The 11,567-nt window shown below is 36.3% G+C and overlaps 1 non-coding gene across 1 annotated transcript; it reads left to right on the top strand.

The window, feature by feature from the left end:
• Positions 1 to 11,363: 11,363 nt before the first annotated feature.
• TRNAC-GCA (transfer RNA cysteine (anticodon GCA)) lies at positions 11,364 to 11,435 on the top strand. The gene has a single exon. It is a non-coding gene; the product is annotated as a tRNA-Cys (tRNA).
• The last annotated feature ends 132 nt before the right edge of the window (positions 11,436 to 11,567 follow it).

Below are 11,567 nucleotides of genomic sequence, written 5' to 3'. Positions count from 1 at the left end.
ATTTCATAGGGTGGTATTTTGGTTTTGAAGATGGGACTCTATTAAGTACATAGCGAATAGTTAACAACATTTCATGCGACCAAAATGAAGCACTACTCGAGTTGAGAAGCATAACCACAGTTAATTCACAAAGTGTCCTATTTTTCCTTTCAGCTTTACCATTCATTTTTGGGGAGTTAGGTGCAATGGTATCATGTAGAATACCTAGGTTTTAACTGTAAGCTCCATATTCATACTCTAGTCGCATATCACTTCGTAGCCTTTTAATCCTTCGATTGAACTGATTTTCTGCTTCAGTTATGAATAGTTTAAACATGTCAAGTGCTTCACTTTTATTTTTCATACGGTAGACATAACAAAAATTTAAACAATTTCCATTTTTAATTCACACAACATCAAATTCATGATGTGGTATAAACTAACACACAAATTAAACCCTTTGTTTGATAGTTGTAGTATATGAAAGTAGGGATCGTTCAGAAGGGATGCTAATCTACACTAATTTAACTTAAAAACAGAAAACTAGACTCAAACAACTCAAAACAAGCTAAATTGACTCAAATAACACAAAACTAAGTTAAATTGATTCAAAACATGAACTAGAGAGAAGTTTGGACGAAAATTAAACTAAAAAGACTTAGAATACTAAATGGGGGTTGTTTTGATGAATTTAACTAAAATTAAGTAAATTGTAGAAACAAATTAAGTTTGCACGAAATTGGGTGAATTAAAGGGTGAAAGGCTAGCTAGAGGGTCATTCTCCACACATGACACATATGCATACAAATCGATTTCCAGTTATTATTCCTATAAACCATGAATGACAATGCCCCAAGTTAATTGTGAACTGCACAAATTAACCGTTAGATTTTCCTAAATTCATTGAATTGGATCAAAGACGCAATCAAGTTATTCTTATCAAGTTCCCGATATGAATTGCATGACAGAGATACATATCAAAGATCATTAAGTTCTATGAAAATCATAAGCATGGACAAGACATTCGTAACTATGAACTGCATGATACTCCTGCCATGGATTTACTTAACACGATTGTGACTAGCAACCTCCACTGCTTAGAAATATAAGTTCATAACTATTAGGTGAAATTCTCTTATATTTTAGCATCTGATTCATGCATGCAAACTAAGTGTGCACCCTTAATCAACATTCAAGAATAAGTTATCAATCAAACAGATAAGTAAATCGCATTCATGTTTTATGAAACAATAACTGGATGTAATCAATTCATATCACATATATGTTCATGGCTTTGAATTCACCTCTAGCTAAAAAGAAATTAGTTCCACATGGCCATCATAATTGAAAACCAAATTAGAACAAACATTGGACTAAAACTAAGGATAGAATACACCTAGAAACGCTTCAGCACTCCAATGGCCTTGGATGGCAGATATGGCTCCAAGCTTTTCTTCTCCTTCCTTCCTTGCAAAGCTGCGGCATATATGTATTTTTCTCTCTGAAATTCTCTCTAAAACTCCCTCCCCAAACCTGCGGCAAGGATTGAATATATATAGGCAGGGCACGACATTGTTTGTGGAGGAAAATGATTAGTTGTTTGCATAGTTTTAGGATTCCTTAAATCAGATAAGAGGTGATTTAATATGATAAGGAATCCCCCTTGCAGCTGGAGATAAGGTAAGGTAGGATTAGGATAGGATAAGATAAGATAAGGTAAGGTTGAGATAAAACAGGACTGGATAAGATAAGGTAAGTTTGGATAAGGTTCCTTCTTTTCAATTGATTCATTGTCTTCCAAGCTTCCAAATTTGATTCCTCCAGATTTTAGCACATATTTAACATATGTAAAACACCAAAAACATCCATCCATTATGCTCCATACGCATGCTAACCAATCCAAGCACAAAATTGCTCTAAAATGCTCCAAATTGCCTTTTCTTGCCAACTTTGCCATTTGGACCTACAAACACACGCAAATGGCTTAAAACACTCTAATAAATAGAAACTAACTGAGTAAATGCAAGGAAATAGGCTAACAAAGTTGCATAAATATGCTTCTATCAAATTCCCCCACACTTAGCTTTTGCTAGTCCCCAAGCAAAACATAGAAAACACAACACAACCTAAAGTTTCCAACAATTGCCTCAGGGATTTCCAATGAAACATGACATGTTAAATATCACTACTCCCACATATTTTAGCCATCTTTACTCTTGAGTATACACTTAACTGCAGCCACTACTCACTAGCTCGCATTTAATCAATTAAAACAACAATTTGAATGTAGTAACATGCCTTAGAGAATTCACTCAATTCCTCACCGGATATACTCTCTATTTTCACACAGATTTTCTGACTACACTCCCTACACTAAGTATATGTGAGAAGATTGATGTAAACATGTAGACTAGCACTCACATATGTTATAACAAAGAAAGCACTTTCTGGAATTTATTAACATGTATATGATCTCATGAACGGAATGCCACTACTTAGACGCGAGAACGAGGGATACCATATGCTTGGGGCCAGATTCAAACTTTTGGACCCTTTCTTCAACCACCAATACTTGTGAGTTCATTCTCACTTATTTCTCAACTCTTTTTCTTTCTTTTCTCAACTTTTTCTTCTTTTTCTTTCTTTTTCCATGTTTTTTTTTCGTGCCCTTTTCTTTCTTTGGCACACAAAACGTACATCCTCATAGATTTCCAACGAAAAACCTTCCCCCGCACTTGTCTTTCTGCAAATTGTAGATCAAAAAGAATTCCCTCTAAGTTATGCTCCACTATTCTTTAAGAACAAGGGTATGGATAGTCCTATTCTAAGCTAGGTAAGGATAATGTGGCTAACAAAGAAAATAGGCTAAATAAGGCTTGAAGGGTTTAAACCTACTATACATATGCAAAGGGGAAGGCTCTTTGTCTCTGGTTTAACTAAACAACTTCATCTTGTTATTTGTTATGCAATCAATTTTATGCTTTGAATGAAACGGGTATGAGTTCTAGTATTTGGAACTAAAATGATGAAAACGCATTCTAAGTAGCAACTAAGCAAAGAAATAAAGAGATCATGCAACGACTTTAGAAAACAAAAACATCACAGATTTATAACTCTCCAAATAAAGTTTAGGCTCAAGTCTCTCAGGGTTGTAGCGTTAGTTTGAGTTCCTTCCTTAAAGCATGTTGCAAAAACTTGATATTTTCCTTTGTGATTACATGTGAATTCATAAACGACAACTACAGTTAAGCTTAAACCAAAAAGCATATCAAACTTCGATCCATGTTTGTAACTTTCTTTAATAGTCATGCAATTAAAAACCAAATCCTCATCATTGTGTTGGAAGGTACCCTAAGACACAAACAAACAAACAAAAACGACTCTTTTTTTTTGGGTATTTTCTCAAGCTTTTTCGAATTTTTTTTTTCAAAATTTTTGGATTTTCTGTTATAGGACACATTAAAACACTTCAAAACACACTAAAAACACTTAAAAACAGTGAGTAACAACTTTTGGAAGTGATAGGTGATAAAATTCAAAAACAATTCACGGAAATCATTCTGTTTACCCCCCCACACTTAAACCAAGCATTGTTCTCAATGTTTCAAAATTAGACTCACACGCAAGCAATCAAACAACATAACTAACAAACATGACAATTATGGCAAAGTAAAAGCAATAAAGAGTAGGGTTAAGGAACGCAAATCTGGTTTTGGAGCCAGAGATTCCTAGGTCTTCTTTATTTGAACGCATAGGTTGCCTCCTAAGAAGCACTTGCTTTAACGTCTTCTAGCCGAACAATACCTCATTTTGAGCTCCATTAGGGTCCACGGCATGGAGGGTGATTTCCTCCACGACATGCTCCTCAAAGTACTCATGCATTGGATCTATGAACGACAGGGGATAATGATCCTTCTTGATTTTGACGTTACGTTTCCAAAAGTCAACGTAAACTGTCCCACCACCTTGGATTTGATTGGGTACCTACACCAAAGAAGGTAACAAAGGCTCAAAAGTAGCAGCATTGTTAACAAATTCACTAGGGATGCTCTTGGCCAGATTGGGTATTTTGAGGGCAGCGGTGTGTTCCTTGTGCTCCACTCCAATTCCCTCTTTGATGGTGGTTCTAGATACATCCTTCTTGGTTGGTGCTGCTGAACGTTCCTGCCCTAAATTTTTAATCACATATATGGCAAAAAAAGATCGAACATCATTAGGATTCTTAACAGATACAGAAACATTGAATTTAATAATGTCGCCACCAAACTCCATTGTTAACGCTCCCTTGGCCACATCAATCTTGGTTTGGGCTATTTTTATGAAAGGTCGTCCAAGTAAGATTGGAAACGGTGGAAAGTGGGCTGAATCTTCCATCTCAAGCACATAGAAATCGGCTGGAAAGATCAAATGGTTAACCTGCACCAAAACATCTTGCAAAACTCCTTTCGGATATGCATTAGAACGATCGGCTAATTGGATAATAGCTCCATCATTTTTAAGCTCTTCTAGATTCATAGATGCATAAACAAAATATGGCATGACATTAATGGAAGCACCTAAATCTAGCATAACATGTTCAAACCTTGTATTACCAATTACACAAGGGATAGTGAAACTACCTGGATCTTTGCATTTAGGTGGCAGCTTCCTTTGCAACATTGCAGAGACATTTTCACTTACATGTACCACCTCTTTCTCCTGAATTCATTTCTTTGTTGTACAAAGCTTCTTCAAAAACTTAGCATACTTCGGAATTTGCTTTATTACATCAAGAAGCGGGATATTGACTTGCACTTTCCTAAATGTCTCTAGAATGTCTTTTTCATTCTCTTCGTTCCTAGATTGCATAAACCTGCTAAGAAAAGGCATATTTAGTGGAATAGGGTTAGAAACAATTGAATTTGAACCTAGCTTACTTGTGTTAGACAACTTAGGGTCCTTAGGTGGCTGCGGTAAGGGTTGTTCTACCCTTGCAGTGACTTTGGCAATCTCCTCTTCCTCGAGCAGCAGCTTTTCGTCCTAATTTTGACTTGATTTGGATGTTTGTGGGTTGGTTCCAACCTCCTTGCCATTTCTCAAAGTGATGGCATTGTCGGTTTCAAAACCTCCCTTTGGATTGATAATGGTTGAACTAGGCAGTTTGCCTTATTTCCTAAATTGTCCCATGAATTCCACCATCTGCCCCATTTGCTTCTTCAATTTGTCCACCTCTTTAGCTTGATGTTGCTTCTCTTTGGTTTGATTTTGTATTCCCTATGTCAAAGAGGTGAGTAATTGAATAACTTTATCATTATCCAAAGACATACCTGAATTTGGTTGGGCCGAATGTGTTTGAGGTTGCATTGGTGCAAATGGCTTTTGAAATATCCTGGGGGTTGGCTGTTGAAATCCTCCTTGTTGTTGAGTTTGTTGAGGCTCCCTCCACTTCATGTTTTGGTGATCTCTCCAGCCCAGATTGTAAGTGTTGGCATATTGATCGCCTTGATATCCTATGGCATTAGCACTTTCTCATCCTCCATTCTCTATCAATTTAGGACATTGATCATTGGAATGTCCTTGCATAGTGCACACGCCACAAATACTTGCTCCTTGCACTTTGGATCCATCAACAACCTGTAACACAAGAACAATGAGATTAGCCAATTGAGATTGAATTCCGAAAATTGCACTTACCTCATTCACTTGGGTTTGCCGTGGGGGGTCTCTTTGTCCAACTCTCTCGTATTGTTGTGCATTCAAGGCTCGATTGTCAACCAAAGCACCACCTACCGAAGCATCTAGCATTTGTCTTTAAATTGGAAGGAGTCATTCGTAGAAATATTGAATTAGAAGCTCTTCCTTCATTTGATGTTGTGGACATGATGCAACTAGAGTCTTGAAGCGCTCATAATATGCTGAAAAGGATTTTCCTTGGCTTTGTTGAATTCCACTAATCCTTTTCCTTAAAAGAATGACTCTTGAATTTGGGAAGAATTTCTCTAAGAATGCTCTTTTCATGCTTTCCCAAGAAGTGACGGTTCTAGGTGCTATAAGAGAGAATGGAAAGGCTTTCATCTTCAAAATATTCCCATCCACCTTGGTTGGTGTCATGCTTGAGCATACTACTTCAAATTCCTTAAGATGCTTGTTTGGATCTTCCATGGACAACCCATGGTATTTGGGAATGTGATGCAGCAAGCTAGACTTCAATTCGAACTCATCGGTTTTGCCTTGAGCCGCCCTAGGATATTTCATGCATAAGGGCACGACATTGTCTAATCCCGAGGCTTAAAGTTCCTTGATTGTTCGATTGTCCACAATCATGTCTTGTTCTTCCTCTTCATCTTCTTCAATTTCGGATTCAGAGCTAGAACTAGGTGGATTGGGTTTTGGTTGCTTCCTCTTCCTTCTCAAAGTTCATTCAAAATTGTCATCAAACTCCAATATATGTGCACGAACAAGTTGAGAACGTCGAGTCATAAACTAGTACCTAAAACAAAGTAAACAAAACAAAACAAAATAAAAAACACAAGAAAAGCAAAAACAGAAACAAGGGGAAGATTAGCAATTTTGCTAATCCCCGACAATGGCACCAAAATTTGATGTGGTATAAACTAACACACAAATTAAACCCTCTTTTTGATACTTGTAGTATATGAAAGTTGGGATCGTTCTAGGCCGGGGATTAGAAGGGATGCTAATCTACACTAATTTAACTCAAAAACAGAAAACTAGACTCAAACAACTCAAAACAAGCTAAATTGATTCAAATAACACAAAATTAAGTTAAATTGACTCAAAACATGAACTAGAGAGAAGTTTGGACGAAAATTAAACTAAAAAGACTCATAATACTAAATGGGGGTTGTTTTGACGAATTTAACTAAAACTAAGTAAATTGCAGAAACAAATTAAGTTTGCACGAAATTGGGTGAATTAAAGGGTGAAAGGCTAGCTAGAGAGTCATTCTCCACACATGACACATATGCATACAAATCGATTTCCAGTTATTATTCCTATAAACCATGAATGACAATGCCCCAAGTTAACCGTGAACTGGACAAATTAACCATCAGATTTCCTAAATTCATCAAGTTCCCTATATGAACTGCATGATAGAGAAACATATCAAAGATCATTAAGTTCTATGAAAATCATAAGTATTGACAAGGCATTCGTAACTATGAACTGCATGATACTCCTGCCATGGATTTACTTAACACAATTGTGTCTAGCAACCTCCACTACTTATAAATATAAGTTCATAACTATTAGGTGAAATTTTCTTATATTTTAGCATCAGATTCATGCATGCAAACTGAGTGTGCACCCTTAATCAACATACAAGAATAAGTTATCAATCATACAGATAAGTAAATTGCATTCATGTTTTATGAAACAATAACTGGATGTAATCAATTCATATCACATATATGTTCATGGCTTTGAATTCACCTCTAGCTAAAAAGAAATTAGTTCCACATGTCCATCATAATTGAAAACCAAATTAAAACAAACATTGGACTAAAACTAAGGATAGAATACACCTAGAAACACTCCAGCACTCCAATGGCCTTGGATGGCAGGCACGGGTCTAAGCTTTTCTTCTCCTTCCTTCCTTACAAAGCTGCGGAAGATATGTATTTTTCTCTCTAAAACTCCCTCCTCAAACCTACGGCAATGATTGAATATATATAGGCAGGGCACGACATTGTTTGTGGAGGAAAAGGATTAGTTGTTTGCATAGTTTAGGATTCCTTAAATCAGATAAAAGGTGATTTAATATGATAAGGAATCCCCCTTGCAGCTGGAGATAAGGTAAGGTAGGATTAGGATAGTATAAGAGAAGATAAGGTAAGGTTGAGATAAAATAGGACTAGATAAGATAAGGTAAGTTTGGATAAGGTTCCTTCTTTTCAGCTGATTCCTTGTCTTCCAAGCTTCCAAATTTGATTCCTCTAGATTTTAGCACATATTTAACACATGTAAAACACCAAAAACGTCCATCGATTATGCTCCACAAGCATGCTAACCAATCCAAGCCCAAAACTGCTCTAAAATGCTCCAAATTACCTTTTCTTGCCAAGTTTGCCATTTGGACCTACACACACGTAAATGGCTTAAAACACTCTAATAAATTGAAAGTAATTGAGTAAATGTAAGGAAATAGGCTAACAAAGTCGCATAAATATGCTCCTATCAATTCACAAATATAATAGTGGATTAAATCAAGTAGTTCAATTTCTCTATGTACTAATTTATGAGACGATCTCGTGATCTTGGCTTGACTACAAAACTCACATAATCATTTAGTAATAGTTCAGGTAAAACCCCTAAGCTACTCATTTGTTTGGTTTCTTGTTTACAAGACACAATCTTGCATGCCAAACATTAAATGAACACAACATGTAGCATAAGAAGAAATTTTATTCATAACATAAACATTCAACTTAAAGATTCCATTAATGGCACACCCCTTTCTCACAAAGGCACCTTTCTTTGTGAGAGTATACATATCAGCCCCAATAGTTCCACTGAACCTAGATTTATTGATAAGGTAACTCTTCCTAATCTCTGGAACATGCAACACTTCCTTCAGAATCACAGCCTCCCCTGAGGTGAATTTTACCTCAACTTTACCAATTTTAGTGACATTGTTGAGTGAGAATCTCCCATCATAACCCTCATATTTTTAGCCTTAGAATAGGACTTGAAAAGTCCACGATCATAGTAAACATGGCGTGCAACTCCAATTCCACCCACCACCACTCAGATCCATCAACTAAATTGATCTCAAACACAATAGCAACAAGTTGATCCTCAGTTGGGTTTGCCTGAGGAGCAACTCTTCACTTGTTGCGACAGTTTTTAGCCAAGTGTCTAGGTTTGGTACAATTATAACACAAAAATGGCTTCAACTACTTCATCTCGTGAGGGGGTCCTTTCCTATTCTGAATTCGTTGAGAATTATGTACCTTCAGAGAGTTTTTGTTGACAAAGCGATTCTTGGTGGGATTCTTCATATGCTTACCAATGGGTTTGAGCACAACAGCTGTAGGACTCTTGTTGTAGTTCTTCTTTTTGTTGTTGGAAAAAACCAGCACCTCTTCCCTCATGTCTTGCTTCTTGGCTTCTTCCTCGATATGAAGACGAGTGATCAAACTTTCTAGTGAGAACTCCTTAGTCTTGTGTCACAGGTCCTTGAACTCCTTCCAGCTCGGTGGTAGCTTGTCAATGATCACAGCAACTTGAAATTGTTCATCCAGATTCATCCCTTCAAAGATGATTTCATGAGCATTCTTCCGTAGCTCGTGTGATTGTGCCTCCACTGACTTGTCATCAACTATTTGAAACTATAGATACCGGCTACTTGCAAACTTCTTTGCACCTGCTTTCTCAGTATCATATTTCTTATGAAGTTCATCCCAAAGTTCCTTAGCAGTCTTGCAGGAAGAATAGTTGTCATACAAGTCACCCCATAATAAACCATTTAAGATATAATTTTTGCAGAGGAAATCATTGTCAGTCCTTGTTTGAAATAACTTGGATTGTTCAATAGTGGGTTGATCAGGGAGTGATGACATTTCATAGGTATAGTTAGAGGCAAATTTCTTGGTGATTAAGAAAAATAGCATCTTTTGTCTCCAACGTTTGAAGTGGAGTCCTTCAAACTTGGTGGGTTTGTTCAGATCATTAACGAAAGAGTTAGTTTCAATATCCATGGCAGAAAGAATGTCATCTTAATATAACCAAAATAAGAACAATGTTACCAGTGAACAAAAAACTGATGGATGCAAAAATGTCTTGGGTTGAGTAGTGGACAATGTCGCTTTCTTTAAGACGTTTCGTGGCTTTGCCCTAGTTGTGCAAGTAGTCTTAATGTCATGTCATCCTCAAGATAAAAAGCGCAGAATTCCCTGTGTCTAGACCCCCACTTGCACGAAGGAAGATCCGAAAACAATCACCCTCTTAGTTACTCAGAAAACTGGAGTTTTTATAGCTTTTGTTTCTCAATTTTTTCTTATCTGTTGACTGATGAAAAAGCCCAAATAATTATGACAAAGCTTGGAGTTTTACATCAGAAAGTTGAGGGAAAAGTGGCCAAAGAATCAGGCCAACAAATTAGGAACTAATCAACTAGTTGAAGAAGAATAGGTCTCTCACTTGGAAACAAACTCATTTTTGTTGACCAAAAACTGCTTCCCAAAAAATAGGAAGCCAACATCTTCCTCCAAAACTCAAAATATTAAAACTAAAGTTATTAAAAATAAACACAATATCCCAACAGTAAAAATATCACTTAAGAATGCTTTGTCAACCAGTGAAGGTGGAAATAGGAGATCAGTGTCATAGTACTGGTTTGTGGCATTTCATCCTGTTTGGTCTTGCCTATATATTCTAGCCAAACAGGTTATATGGGCTGCTTCATTTCAGTTTCAAGCCATAACTAAGATAGTGTTTGAGAAGCAGTAAGCCATTGTGTGTGTGCAGCATATCATTACGGACCCAACAGTACGATCTCATTCACTACTATCCTCGCAAAAAAGCTTGTAGTATATTATCCATAAACATTTTCTACCCTTAAAATGAAATGTGTCATGCAATTTTTGGCTTTGTCATTAACGTGCCCAGGCTTTGAGCTTGTTAAGACTTATAATTCCACTACAAGAAAATTTTGATTTCAGTTCAGAAAATTTTCATATTTCACCGTAGGTCAATGGATGCTTGATTTTTTTTAATATAGGTCAATAAAAGGAAAATTCATCTTCACTTCACATTACTACCATTCGCCAAAGTTTCCAGAGTCACTAGTTTAGGCCTAGAACCCCAGCTTGCATTCTTTTACTTTCGCTTTCATTATTTAATAAATTTTGGAGATAGGAGATGGGGTGATCGTTTTATTGGGGAGTTAAATCGCTTTGAGTGGAAAAGAAGTAGCATACTTTGTAGTTGATGACTTATCTTGGAGAAAAAGACTTAGAATAAGAAGTTTGGATCCGCAAAAGTGTGCTATAGGCAGTTCCTTTGATGAGCACAACAGAATGAAGAGGAATTTGTAGTCTTGGTTCTTTCAAACGGCCTTGTGTGAGTTTAGAGAGTAAGACTACTATTGTAATCCAACGAGCAAACCTTATGTGTAGTTTGACTCCTAATCCCTTATCATCCTTTCAATTAAAAAAAAAAAAAAAAAAAAAAAAACCTTTTACTAAAGCATAAAATGTTTTTCGTTTTTTTTTACCTAAATTCAAATAACAATTATATATTTTATCTAGACATATACATGTTTAAACTAAAAGGAGAGTTATTATTGATAATCTGAAAAAAAAAAAAAAATTCCTTCGTGTTTTCCCCTTATATTTATGGCAATAGATATAAAATATAAGACGCAAGCATTATTACCAAGAGGGTCCATAGCTCAGTGGTAGAGCATTTGACTGCAGATCAAGAGGTCACCGGTTCGAACCCGGTTGGGCCCTTTTATGTTTTTTATCATTCATGTTTTTCAAGTTAACATTTTTCCAAATCGTTTAGCTGCAGCTGAGTTTGAACTGAATAATCAAATAAAAATATGTTTTAACAATAACCATAACAGATTCCTTGTCAAATTT

The sequence above is a fragment of the Pyrus communis genome, chromosome 4 (genome assembly GCF_963583255.1).
Source record: "Pyrus communis chromosome 4, drPyrComm1.1, whole genome shotgun sequence".
Lineage (NCBI taxonomy): Eukaryota > Viridiplantae > Streptophyta > Magnoliopsida > Rosales > Rosaceae > Pyrus > Pyrus communis.
Note: the sequence above shows the minus strand (reverse complement) of the source record. Positions and strands in the feature narration are given on the sequence as shown.